The sequence below is a fragment of the Staurois parvus genome, unplaced genomic scaffold, assembly GCF_062004578.1.
Source record: "Staurois parvus isolate SC_StPar_1 unplaced genomic scaffold, SC_StPar_1.0 ptg000596l, whole genome shotgun sequence".
Classification (NCBI taxonomy): Eukaryota; Metazoa; Chordata; class Amphibia; order Anura; family Ranidae; genus Staurois; species Staurois parvus.
The window spans coordinates 960,062-973,501 of record NW_028318392.1 but is presented as its reverse complement, the minus strand read 5'-3'; the positions used below and the strand labels follow the sequence as shown (position 1 = coordinate 973,501).

The following is a 13,440-nucleotide window of genomic DNA, read 5'->3' as shown; positions in this document are numbered from 1 at the left end:
GCTGCCAAATATATCTTACCTTTTGTATCTATCCTTTTTTCTTTTGGTTTGAAGAACAGTGTGTTTCACGTTTTTGTGGGTGCTACAGTGGTTTTCTGAAAGCCCCTCAGCATCCTCTTTATACACTGTTACAATACATGTTAATAAAATTCATAATAAATATTCTGGGCAACACAGTAGTTAGAGTAAGTTGACAAGGATGTATTGATATATGTTTGCTACCTGTTGTTGGGGATGTTGTGAGCTCTTTATTTCTCTTTCTCTCTAGTGGTCTTGAAATAGCAGTGGTGAAAAATACACTTTACTCTTTTCATTGTCACTTCTTTCATTGTAGCTTCTTTTATTCCTTCATTCTCACTTTGTAATTTTTTTTTCCATAATGGCTGACCTCAACTAATAGAAAAACATGACTAGGGCACAACAGATGTCATCCCCAACCTGATAGTGACCGCTATACTCCTCCAAGCCCTTCTGCCCCAATTATCTAAAATTACCACTCAACGCCACTTTGGAGTAAAAATTGGCCATATCGGCCATTTATTAACAAATAACCAAATAGAGCAAATATTCCTTAAAACAGAAACCACATTAATAATAATAACAATAACCATAAGGTTGCCGATCTTTGGAGGTACAAAGTGTCAAAACATCCACTTTGTATCTGCGTATATACTTACACCGTTCCCAGCCGCACCACACCGGCTCGGGGACAATCCTAACTCTCCACAGATATCTTTTTGTTCAAACTTTCCAGTGAACCCCCATTACCTGGTATACCACAGGGGACTCCAAACTTTAGATGGGTCCCTAATCTGATAATCGCAGCAAATTTTTAACTGCCTCCAAAGACCCCAACCGTCATGCCACTATGACAACAGAGAATTGATCCAATACCAGGGTGGGAACTTTCTTCCTCAACAGTTCTCCAAATGTATGAAAAGTCTGTGATCCTGCCTTTCAGACCCCTTGCTGCCCCTCCTCCCCTGAGAACTCACCAATCATGTAAGTACCTAACTTGTACTCTGATTTTAAACTGACCTTCTATCTCCCTGATTCCCCTGTTTCCCCAGTCATGCTAGCCCTACGATCGCTATATATTTTTTTTCTTTTTTTTTGCTTTGGGCTTCTCTTAGTGGCTCAAGCCAGCCTTAAAAGTTGGGATAATGTGATTGTATCCAGAAAAGTCTGATTTTCAGTCTGGGTTTTCACAGCTGCTGTCTAGGGATTGCTAGAGAGCAGTGACAAGAGAAAGGGTGCAATATAGTCCTCTGCCCTGCTCCATACCCCTACAGCCATAATCTTCTGGTGCTGCGGGGGTTAATACAAGCAAAGCAGTGTTAGAGGCACTCAACATTTCCGACTATGCCCGCTCTTTCTGCCCCCTGCTCCCACAATAAAAACATTTCAGAATATGTTTTAAGATTGTTGACAAAAGTATTTTCTCGCTTTTGGAGAAATGCTGGCACTATAAGGAATCCTTTAATAAATATGACAAATGTAATCTAAAAGGTGTCTTAGATAAAACTAAAAATTGTTCAATGTCTTGCAATTTTTTTTCCTTTTTAAACCAACTTTTCTTGAGTGAAATCGGCTGTGCCCTGCCAATATACTGAATAGTGGAACCCTTTCTCTTTTTCAGAGCCAGAGTTCTCCAATTAGCGTAAGCTTTACTGATTGCAAATCTTTAGGTTTGCCTCAGTAGGGGGCTTGTTGGAAGTCTGCAAAGATGCCACTGTTTTTCCACAGCGAGCAATGGTCCCACACTGCACCTGCTAGCGGGAGATATTCTTTTCTGCTTAGGCTGTAGCTGCTTTAGAAAGAAAATTACTTGTAAGACTTTAATATGTTTTGTTTTGATGTACCCAGAATGTAGTTAGCTGCTGTAAATCAAGTTAAGTTGGGCTTTAATGCAAAATGATTAGAAACAACCAGTCATCTCCCCCTAAAGTTGTGTAAAAGGATCACAAAAAATGTTCAGCTATGTTTATTAACCACTTCAGCTTGTGCGACGTACCTGTATGTCTTCAGGTTGAAGTGGTTATACCAGGATGATGCCTGCAGCTACAGGTCTCATTCTGGTGTCTTTTTTTTTTTCTGCCGGTGATACTCTGTAATGTAAAAGCTAATTAGCTGCTGGATCACTTTCACTGGCGATGGAAGGTGTTCTATCGGTTCTGCTGGCTTACCATAGAGATGACTGAGGACTGGAATGTCCCCGATCATCTCTATGGTCTAAGAAACCAGAAGTGGTGAGTATTTTATCACTTTCGCCAGGTAGAAGTAGTTGTTCCAGTACCTTTGGACAGGTTCAAAGGATTCTATTCATACCTGTTCACAGTACCAAAACCCAACAGGAGTATTCATACTATCCTGGACCTAAAATCGCTAAAGAAGTACCTACAGCTTCAAAAGTTTGGTATGGTATCTGTAAAGTCAGTTATACCTCTCTAAGACCAGGGAATACCTTACATCCGTAAACATTCAAGATGCCTCCACCTGCCTATCCAGCCAAGCAAGGAACTCCCTAACTTGGTGGAGGATTTAGAACCCAGCCTTGGCAATGGAGAAGTTATTTCTGCCATACCACTGGAAGACGTTAACAACAGATACCAGTCTTGCGGGCTGTAGAGGAGTGTTCCAATCTTTCCCTATCAACATCTTGGGAGTTCAGAGCAATAAAAATGGCTCTGCAACACTAGACCCCCCCCATTTTTCATGGACACCTGATTAGAGTGTAATCAGACAATGCCGTGGCTCTGGGCTACATTAACACCCAACAGGGCACAAGTAGTCGTGCTACCTCATCATCTCATAGATGATGCCAATTGATCTCTGCTGTCCACATCCCAGGAGTAGACAAATGGAAGGTGGGTCATTGCCTGGACCAAGGGGAATGGGCCCTTCACCTTCATTTGCCAGAGATGGGGGACTTCGGCCGTGGATATCCTGGCCTCCAGGTTTGCAACAAGTTACCTTTGTTTGTGGCCAGAATCATGGATCTTCTAGCACTGGCATTGGATGCTCTGATAATTCCCTGGACTCGGTTCAGGCTAATCCATGTCATTCATCAAGTGCAAATTTTTTCTCAGGTGCTCCACAAAATAGAACAAAGAAGCATCCAGTAATTCTTATTGCACCAAACTGGCCCAGAAGAACACAGTACACAGACATGCTCAGACTTCCAAACAAGCCAGATTTGCTATCTCAGAAACCCCTGTTTCATACTACCAATCCTTCATTGTTTAAAGCAAGGAAACCACTTCAAGGAAGATCTACTATTGTACCTGGAAATCTTTCTATGTGTGGTGTGAATACAATTATGCCAGTCCAAGATATCACTTTGTGCCTTGCATTATGGCCTTCCTACAATCGGGACTTGACCAGAACTTGTCCTTTAGTACTCTTAAGGGATAGATTTCGATCTTGTCCATTTTTTCCAAATATCTCTGGCTTCCCTTTCCCTTGTAAAAACCTTTTATACAAGGTGTTTCTCAGATCAGACCTTTCTTACAGTCCCCTTTACTTCCTTGGGATGTTAATTTGGTTCTCTGCCCTGTAGAAAGTAGCCTTCGAACCCATCGGGCAATTCACTTTGGATGAGCTCTCCTGCAAAGTAGCTATTTTGGTGGACGTCATATCTTGCAAATGTGTCTCTGTGTTATTGTGTCAGGGCTCCGGGAATGACCAGAGGTGTGTGGACAATACAAATATACATAAACATAGGGGAGTAGCACTGTTACTAAATGGTAAAATAATGTGGTCCCCTCGCTGGGAGTTTATATGAACCTACAATGTTCCCTATGATGGATTTAAATCCCTGAATGCCAAAAAAAAACCTTTCCGTACTACAAGATACCTTCCCCCTTCCTAAAATTTATCAAAATGGGGAATACATGGAAATGAATGAGATATGTGAGGGGATACTCCTCAGGAATCCTGTTGTCCTACAGAGCACTCTCCCATGTTAAGGGTGGACCAGGTAAGTTAGGCGGAAAACATAAAAAAAAAAAAAAAAGTGAAGTGGTAAATGACTAGTAGAATAAGGTGCTATAATACACCTCCCCCTAATAATAGAATACCTTGCATGAAATGCAGATATATTAAGTGATATATACAATAAATAACTATGGTGCAACTAAAACATTGTACACCTCCCCCAATGATTGAGATGTAATACACAAATACAAATATCTAATGTGCAATATGCAGTACAATATTGTGCAACTGAATAGTCCTTGCATATATCAATTCCAAAACCATATACAAATATAGTCCATAAAGCTCATTTCCTATGCTTCTGTTCACTGTGAGTAATAAACAAGACCTGTGCTTCCACACGTGCTCCCCCTTTTCCACCACACTCACTGCAAGGTTAGACCCCTGTTTCCAGTGGGTCTAACATGCTTTAGATAGCTCTCCACTCTGCTGCATATGTGCTGGATAAATACAAATAACCAGCTACGGTATATGGTTAGGGAACAAACTAATCCACTGTGAGAATAACGGAAGAGATATAATGTATATACTGTTCGAGGTTGAATGTGGAACATATCAGAGATTGCTAATTCTATTTAAAGAAAAAAAAAATTTAAGACCTAAAAGGCTGTTTTGCAGATTTTCAGACCGGATTATAATTTTTTACATGACAGACTCCTTTGTCATAGGCAGGTAATTTGATACAAGCTACCTGCGCCTGCTGTCATTTATGCTGGGCATATACTAATTCATTTTTCGTTCAAAAATGTCCATTTTAACCACTTGACTACAGGGCACTTTTACCCCCTGCCTCTCCAGGCCAATTTTCAGCTTGCAGCGCTGTCGCACTTTGAATGACAATTGCACTTTCATGCAACATTGTACCCATATTACACTTTTATAATGCTTTTAACACAAATAGAGCTTTCTTTTGGTGGTATTTATTCACCACTGGGTGTTTTATTTTTTGCACTATAAACAAAAAAAGGGGAAAATTTAGGGGGAAAAAAAGTTTCTATTATAAAATTTAGCAACCAGCTAATTTTTCTCCTTCACTGATGTACATTGATGAGGCTACACTGATCAGCGGCACTGATGAAGCCGCACTCATGGGCAGTGATAGGTTGCACTGATGAAGCAGACCTTGTGGCATTCTTGAAGCACTGATATGCGGCACTGATAGGCAGCAATGAGGTGCACTGATAGGCTGCACCGAAGGGCACTAATTGGTAGCACTAAAGGGCACTGACTGGTGGTACTGATAGCCTGCACTGATGGGCACAGATTGGCAGCACTGTTGAGAACTGATGGGCAGCACTGTTGGGCACTTTTGGGGCTGCACTGATTATCAGTGCAGATGTCTGCATTGACAGTTGTTACCGGCAGTACTTTCCTGTACTGCCGATAACCAACAAGTGTATTTACATAGCGGTCAGCTGTGCTAGGACACAGCAATCACAGACAGCACCAAGTGCGTGCTGCAGGGGGCACATTCTGGGAGGGCTTCATATGGCACCCTCCCAGAATTGGCCTACCGCACTGTAGTTGTCATTCAGCTGTAGTGCGGTAGTAAAGTGGTTAAGAATGTTCTTCGATTTTCTAATCGTTAGTGGGGTCAAATTGACATTCGTTTTCTACCACAGTGACAGGAAAAATCAAAGGAGCTGAATAGAAAACTTTTTCGATTACACAAATTTTTGGACAGTGTATGGGGATTTTCATTGAGAAATTACATTCATTTTAAAATGGAATGTTAAAAGCAAGTGACATTTTCAAATGACATTCGTACATTCGTCAGATGTACAAAGAATTTGCATACGAATGTTCTCGTCTGAAAACCAAGACATGTATGGCCAGCATAAGACACTTAGTAGCAGCAGCAGCATGCTTTTTATCACCTGTCACGATGGGGTTAAAAAAAATGTAAAAAAAAAAGCCCTTTATGATTTAATACAGGTACTTGTATAGCGCCGTCAATGTACACAGCGCTTTACACATATATTGTACATTCACATCAGTCCCTAACCCTCAAGGGGTGTACAATCTAAGGTCCCTAACTCACATTCATACATACACATGCTAGGGCCAATTTAGACAGGATCCAATTCACCTACCAGCATGTCTTTGGAGTGTGGGAGGAAACTGGAGTACCTGGTGGAAACCCACGCAGGCACAGTGAGAACATGCAAACTCCAGGAAGGTGGTGCCATAGCTGGGATTTGAACCAATGACCCTAGTACTGCCAGGCGGAAGTGCTAACCATTTAGCCACTGTGCTGCCCAGGCTACAAACTGGAGTTTCGCTCCCTGCTCCTTGGAATTTCCTGTGCCATTGCATAGATTTGCAGCTCTCTATCGAGCCATTTTGGATATCCCAAACCAAGGTAATTTCTCCAGTTCCCATGGAAGAATGGTTTCAAGGATTTTATTCCAATCTTTTCACTATTTCCAAACCCAAAGGGGTCATCCACTTCATCTTGGATCTCAACAGTTTTAATTTATTAATTCATGTTCACAAATCCCACATGTCTGTCATTACCGTCCATCACCAGGGAGACCTACTGGCTTCTGTGGACATCAGAGTAATGTATCTACATACGGAGTACCCAGAGGAAACCCACGCAGGCACAGGGAGAACATGCAACTCCAGGCAGGTAGTACCGTGGTTGGGATTCAAACCAACAACCCTAGTACTGCCAGGTGGAAGTGCTAACCATTTAGCCACTGTGCAAAACAGCAGACAGTTACTACTAAAAGGGGTTAATCTATACTGTGAAATGGTGCAAGTAATAACAAAATACACTCACCAGCCACTTTATCAGGTAGACCTGTTCAATTGCTTGGTAGCACAAATTGCTAATCAGCCAATCACATGGCAGCAACTGAATGCATTTAGAGATCTAGACGTGGTGAAGACAACTTGCTGAAGTTCAAACAGAGCATTAGAATGGGGGAAGAAAGGGGATTTAAGTGACTTTGAATGTGGCATGGCTGTTGGTGCCAGGCAGGCTGGTCTGAGTCTTTCATATGGATGGATGGCTATTTTCTCTTTTTCGGACCATTCTCTGTAAACCCCAGAGACGGTTATGCGTGAAAATCCCAGTAGATCAGCAGTTTTTTTAAATACTCAGACAAACCCGCCTGACACCAACAACCATGCCACATTCAAAGTCATTTAAATTCCCTTTCTCCCTATTCTGATGCTCAGTTTGAACTTCAGCAAGTCGTCTTCACCACATCTACATACCTAAATGCATTGAGCTGCTGCCATGTGATTGGCTGATTAGCAATTTGTGTTACCAAGCAGTTGAACAGGTGTACCTAATAAAGATGCCGGTGAGTGTATATACACAGTATATATAACTTAAATCATATATATGTATAATAAATATACCCAGAAGTAGGATATACAGGGTATTTTAACTGGGAGTCAGACATGAAGCTATATGAATGGTGGAGGGGGGATAGAAGTCTTTTATATTAAATTAGTACTAAAGGTTATGCCCTTTTTTTGCATGGATATAAACATTTTAAATGTAATGCTTAATACTGGTAAATGTTTGCTTTAAATTTAATTGTAATGCCTTATATTACCTCCAGTCTATGAGCCTCCAGCTTCCCTGCGATCTATATGTTGATCTTCCCTGCACAGAGCCCATAAAGTGATTGTAATTATTGTTTTTTTTTTAAAACAAACTTGTCATACTTACAGTACCTGCTCTGTCAATGCTTTTGCACAGAGCAGTCCTGATTCTCTTCTTCTTTGGTCCCCCACCAGCGCTTCTTGCTCCACCTGCCTTCAGAGTGCCCTCATAGCAAGCCGCAAAGTATAGTATACAGTGAGGAACAGAAGTATTTGAACAGCCTGCGATTTTGCAAGTTCTCCCACTTAGAAATCATGGAGGGGTCTGAAATTCACATTGTAGGTGCATTCCCACTCTGAGAGACAGAACTGAAAAAAAAATACAGGAAATCACATTGTATGATTTTTAAAGAATTGATTTGTCTTGCACTGCTGAACATAAGTATTTGAACACCTGAGAAAATCAGTGTTAATATTTGGTACAGAAGCCTTTGTTTGCAATTACAGAGGTCAAACGTTTCCTGTAGTTCTTGACCAGGTTTGCACACACTGCAACAGGGATTTTGGCCCACTCCTCCACACAGATCTCCTCTAGATCTGTCAGGTTTCGGGGCTGTCGCTGAGCAACACAGAGTTTCAGCTCCCTCCAAAGATGTTCTATTGGATTTAGGTCTGGAGACTGGCTAGGCCACTCCAGAACCTTCATATGCTTCTTACGGAGCCACTCCTTGGTTATCCTGGCTGTGTGCTTCGGGTCGTTGTCATGTTGGAAGACCCAGCCATGACCCATCTTCAATGCTCTGACTGAGGGAAGGAGGTTGTTGCTCAAAATCTCACAATAAATGGCCCCATTCATCCTCTCCTTAATACAGTGCAGTCATCCTGTCCCCTTGGCAGAAAAGCACCCCCAAAGCATGATGTTACCACCCCCATGCTTCACAGTAGGGATGGTGTTCTTGGGATGCAACTCATCCTTCTTTTTCCTCCAAACACGACAAATGAAGTTTAGACCAAAAAGTTCTACTTTGGTCTCATCTGACCATATGACTTCCTCCCATGCCTCCTCTGGATCATCCAGATGGTCATTGGCAAACTTCAGACGGGCCTGGACATGTGATGACTTGAGCAGGGGAACCTTCCGTGCAATGCATGATTTGAAACCATGACGGCGTAGTGTTCTACCGACTGACCTTTGAAACTGTGGTCCCAGCTCTCTTCATGTCATAGACCAGCTCCTCCCTTGTAGTTCTGGGCTGATTCCTCACCTTTCTTATCATCAGTGATACCCCATGAGGTGAGATCTTGCATGGAGCCCCAGTCTGAGGGAGTCGTCTTTAGCCTCTTCCATTTTCTAACAATTGCTCCAACAGTTGATCTGTTTTCACGAAGCTGCTTGGCAATTGCCCCGTAGCCCTTTCCAGCCTTGTGGAGGTCCACAATTTTGTCTCTGGTGTCTTTGGTCTTGCCCATGGTAGTAGTTGGCATCTGACTGACTGTGGGGTGGACAGGTGTCTTTAAAGAGCTTAGACAGGTGCTACTAAGTTAGATTAATCAGTGGAGTAGAGGTGGACATTTTAACCACTTCCCGACTGGCCGTTGTATATAAACGGCCGGACGGTGGCACTCGTCTATAAACAGCCTCCCCGCACCCTGCTTGTGCGTGCTCCCTGGGAGCGCGCAGCACCGCAATCCGGTGCCCGCTGTGTCCTCCGGACACAGTGAAACAGCGATCGTCAGACGGGACCTCTGTACGAGGTCCCGATCATGTGATCACTGATTGGCCAATCAGTGATCACATGCAAAGTAGTAAGCAAGATGTCACTTCTGACATCATTGCTTACTATGTGTGAAATCTGTGAATAATCACAGAGGTCACATGGTACAAGGCTATTCACAAAAGCCTTGTACCATGTGACAAGCTGTGACCAATCACAGCTCACTCAGTTCTTCTCAATGAGTGCAAGAATGCACACAGAGAGAAAGAGAAATGATTGCTTTTACATCCTATATGAGTGTAAAAGCAATCAGTGTAAAAAAAAAAAAAAATCTTCATCACCCCTCACAAGTAGTACAGTGTCACCATGGTACTGCTAGGGTGACAGTATGTAAAAAAAAAAAAATAAAAATAAAAAATAATATAAAAAAATAAAATAAAAATGTAAAAAAAAATGTTTAAAAATTATAATTTTTGCTTATAAACTAATTTGGATTTTTTTTTTTTTACTAAAAAGATAACGGAATAAATTTTGGCTAAGATTTATGATGAAATATTATTTATTTGCAAAATTTTATAAAAAAAACACTTTTTTTCAAATTTTTTGGACATTTCATTTACATGGCAAAAAAAATACAAATCCCAGTGGTGAATAAATACCACCAAAATAAAGCTTTATCTATCTCAAAAAAATGGTAAAAAATTCATTTGGGTACAGTGTTGCATGACCACGCAATTGTCATTCAAAGTGTGATAGTGCTAAAAGCTGAAAATTGCCCTGGTCAGGAAGGGGGTAAAAGTGTCCGGTCTGGAAGTGGTTAAAGGCACAGTAACAGGTCTTTGAGAGCCAGAATTCTTGCTGTTTCTTAGGTGTTCAAATACTTATGTTCAGCAGTGCAAGACAAATAAATTCTTTAGAAATCATACAATGTGATTTCCTGATTTTTTTTTTTAAAATTCTGTCTCTCAGAGTGGGAATGCACCTACAATGTGAATTTCAGACCCCTCCATGATTTCTAAGTGGGAGAACTTGCAAAATCGCAGGGTGTTCAAATACTTCTGTACCTCACTGTATACTATATAGTTTAGTATAGTGCCCCTACATCAAGGTAAATGAAAAACTTCTGCCTTTATCACTCCCTTCTCCTACCCAGGACTACATGTCCCATGAGGCATTGTTCCTCACACATTGACAAGTTCTCAGGCACTTACTGACATGTATGTACTGAGCTGTATGTGTGCTGCCCTGTATTCTTAGATTGTAAGCACCAAGGAGATGAGCAAACTTTTGGCGCTATATAAATCCTGTATAATAATAATAATAATTTCACTGATATCTAAACAAATACAGTGGTACCTCAGTTTACGAATTTAATGCGTTTGTATTGCGAAACATTCGTGAACCGAAACGCAGTTTCCCATAGGAATGCATTGAAAACCAATTAATCTGTTCCGGAGGTCAGAAAAAAGTAAAAAAAAAAAAGTCTTTTATCTGGTCAAAACTCTTTATGAAGTGCACTTTTAAGGCAGAAATACTGTACAGGGCCATGTTAAAAAATTTCCAGAATGGCTCCAAAACGCAATGCAAAAACTGCTCCAACACCTCCGCACTCGACGCCACATGCTACCCACAGACCCCAGCATACACGTGGGTGGTGCTATAAACCTCCCAGTCACAATGCATCCTGCAGAAACTTGCTTCGTATTGTGAAAAAAATGTAAACCGGGGCAGTATTTTCAATGGATTTTAATTCGTAAATTACATTAATCGAGGCGTTCGTAAACCGAGGTACCACTGTAACGCATTATGAATGCAAGCAAACTAATCAGTTGACCAGCGAATTGATTACAAAAACAGTTGACAACTATTTTCTTACTCAATTAAGTTGATTCGTTGTTTCAGTCCTACTGTTTTTGTAATATTGAGGACTTCCCATCTCAGAGAAAAGGCTCTCTATTTGACCAGGTGACCATTATCACTGAAAGTGAAAGATGGTTCCAAATTTTAAGTGGTCACCAGAACAGGAATGAGGGTAAATCTTCCAGTGGGGCCACTAGTTCTGGTGATCCTGGGGACTCCAGGGATTTCCCTCACTCTGAGATTTCCTTATATCTTCTGTTGTGGTTAAGGGACAAGAAGGGAAATCTCCCCAATGGGACACAGATGGCAGAAAAAAAAACACTTACTGTGTCAAAAATGAAAAGTTTTGCCTTCAGTTTTATGTTAAGTCTGTAGAAAATGTAAGAAACCAGCAGCCAACTGAAACTCACAAAATGTTCCCTGTACCTAAAATATGAGTTTTCTCTGGAAGTGCCCTTTAATGGAGACTGGTCAAGTTTATGTTGCAAGTCTTCTTTAGAAAGATGGCTCTCCTGGCTGCTATCTTCTGCTTATCTTGATATAAATGGATGATGAAGAATAAAAATAAAAACCGAGAAGAGGGATATACAGTGTGTTCTGTCTGGATGAATGTTCCGCTTGTCTAGAAGTCATAGGATATGTATTATTATGTCCTCCAGGCTGCAGATTTATGCGAAAAGTATCCTAGTGTTTCTGACAGCTCATGTGTGACATAAATAGAAGCCATATTTCTTGGTGCAGGTAATATAAAAGATTTTTTTTTCTCCTCACATATTGCTGATAGAGCTATATCTCTTTGGTGTCACAGCAATTTGAGATTCTGATGGCAACATATTGTTTATGGGTCAATGATTTTGTCTTAAATAGTAGCTTGGAACAGTATAGCAGAGGTTAATTAAGTATGTCTATCAACGTGGACAGATATAGATGTTTCCTCTCAAAGCCACGCCAGCATTCGCAATGATTCAAGCTCATGTCTGGTCTTTTTTTTTGTCTTTTCCTTAGTGCCGCAGTACGTGATTCAAGTTTATAATAGACTGCAAGAGTTTCCAGTAGGCTGTTTTATTGTGCTGGAAAATTCTGCTGTGATTCAAGTTTTTAGGCAACTGAGATCAATATAGTTTATTTTTTTAACTGTCATTTAACCACTTGCCCTCCTGAGGATTTACCCCCCTTCCTGACCAGGCCATTTTTTGCGATACGGCGCTGTTACTTTAACTGACAATTGCGCAGTCACACAACACTGCACTCAAATTAAATTTACATCCTTCTTTTTTCACATGAATTGAGCTTTCTTTCAGTGCTATTTGATTGCCTGTGCATTGTGAATTTTTTGATCTATAAAAAAAAAGGCTGACAATTTTGAGAGAAAAAAAAACTATATTTTGGACTTTTTGCTATTAAACATGTCTAATAAAAAAGGGAAAAAATCTAATTTGTCATAAATTTAGGCCAAAATGTATTCTGCTACATGTCTGCTAAAAAAAAAATCCCAGTACATGTAAATTAATTGGTTTACGTGAAAGTTATAGCATTTACAAATGGCGGTATAGATAATGAATCAGCGACTTATAGCGGCACTGCGCAGGCATTCTCACACTGGGGTGAACTGACTTGGTGTCACTGACATCCCCAGTGACACCAATACAGTGGTCAGTGCTAAAAAAAGAAAAGAAAAAAAAAGCACTGACATTGTACTAATGGCGCTGGGCAGGAAGGAGATAACATGAGGGGCAATCAAAGGGTTAACTGTGTGCTGTTTCACTTTAAGCTGCGTCCGTGTGCTTTACTGTAATCACACTGCTTTGCATGGCTGTGCTGTGCACAGCCATGCAAAGCAGTGTGCACGGTGACGATCGCAGAGTCGTTTCCAGAATTTCAGGCCTAATTATTACCCGGTACCTAATCAGCATCCCCCGTCTAGACCTTATTATCCTAAGGGACCTAATGGACAATATTATGACAAGGGACCCAATGGACAATACTACGATAAGGGACCTAATGGACAATACTATGATAGACCACCACCAGAAGGAAGGTGGGAATATCACAGATATGAAGAGAGGAGTCCCATCCCTACATACAATAGGTTTGAACCTTTGAGGTCAGATTGTCCACGGGAAGATTTTTTAGGGAGGGACCCAGGAGAGAGGAGTCCCCCAAGAGAAGGATGGAGAAGCCCAGGAGGAAGAGGGGATGCAGGGCAGGACTCAAAAAACAAAAGAAAAAGAGAATAATAGGGGAAGGGGTGTTCAACATTAGTGGCTCGGAATTGTCAAAAGAAGAGATCATGGTTTTAGACAAGGGC

At 41.1% G+C, this 13,440-nt stretch overlaps 1 protein-coding gene across 1 annotated transcript in view; it reads left to right on the top strand.

Moving 5' to 3' along the window:
• The window catches only part of DMRT1 (doublesex and mab-3 related transcription factor 1), a 131,470-nt gene that overhangs the window by 47,996 nt on the left and 70,034 nt on the right, over positions 1–13,440 (top strand). The gene's annotated exons all lie outside the window — the stretch shown is intronic.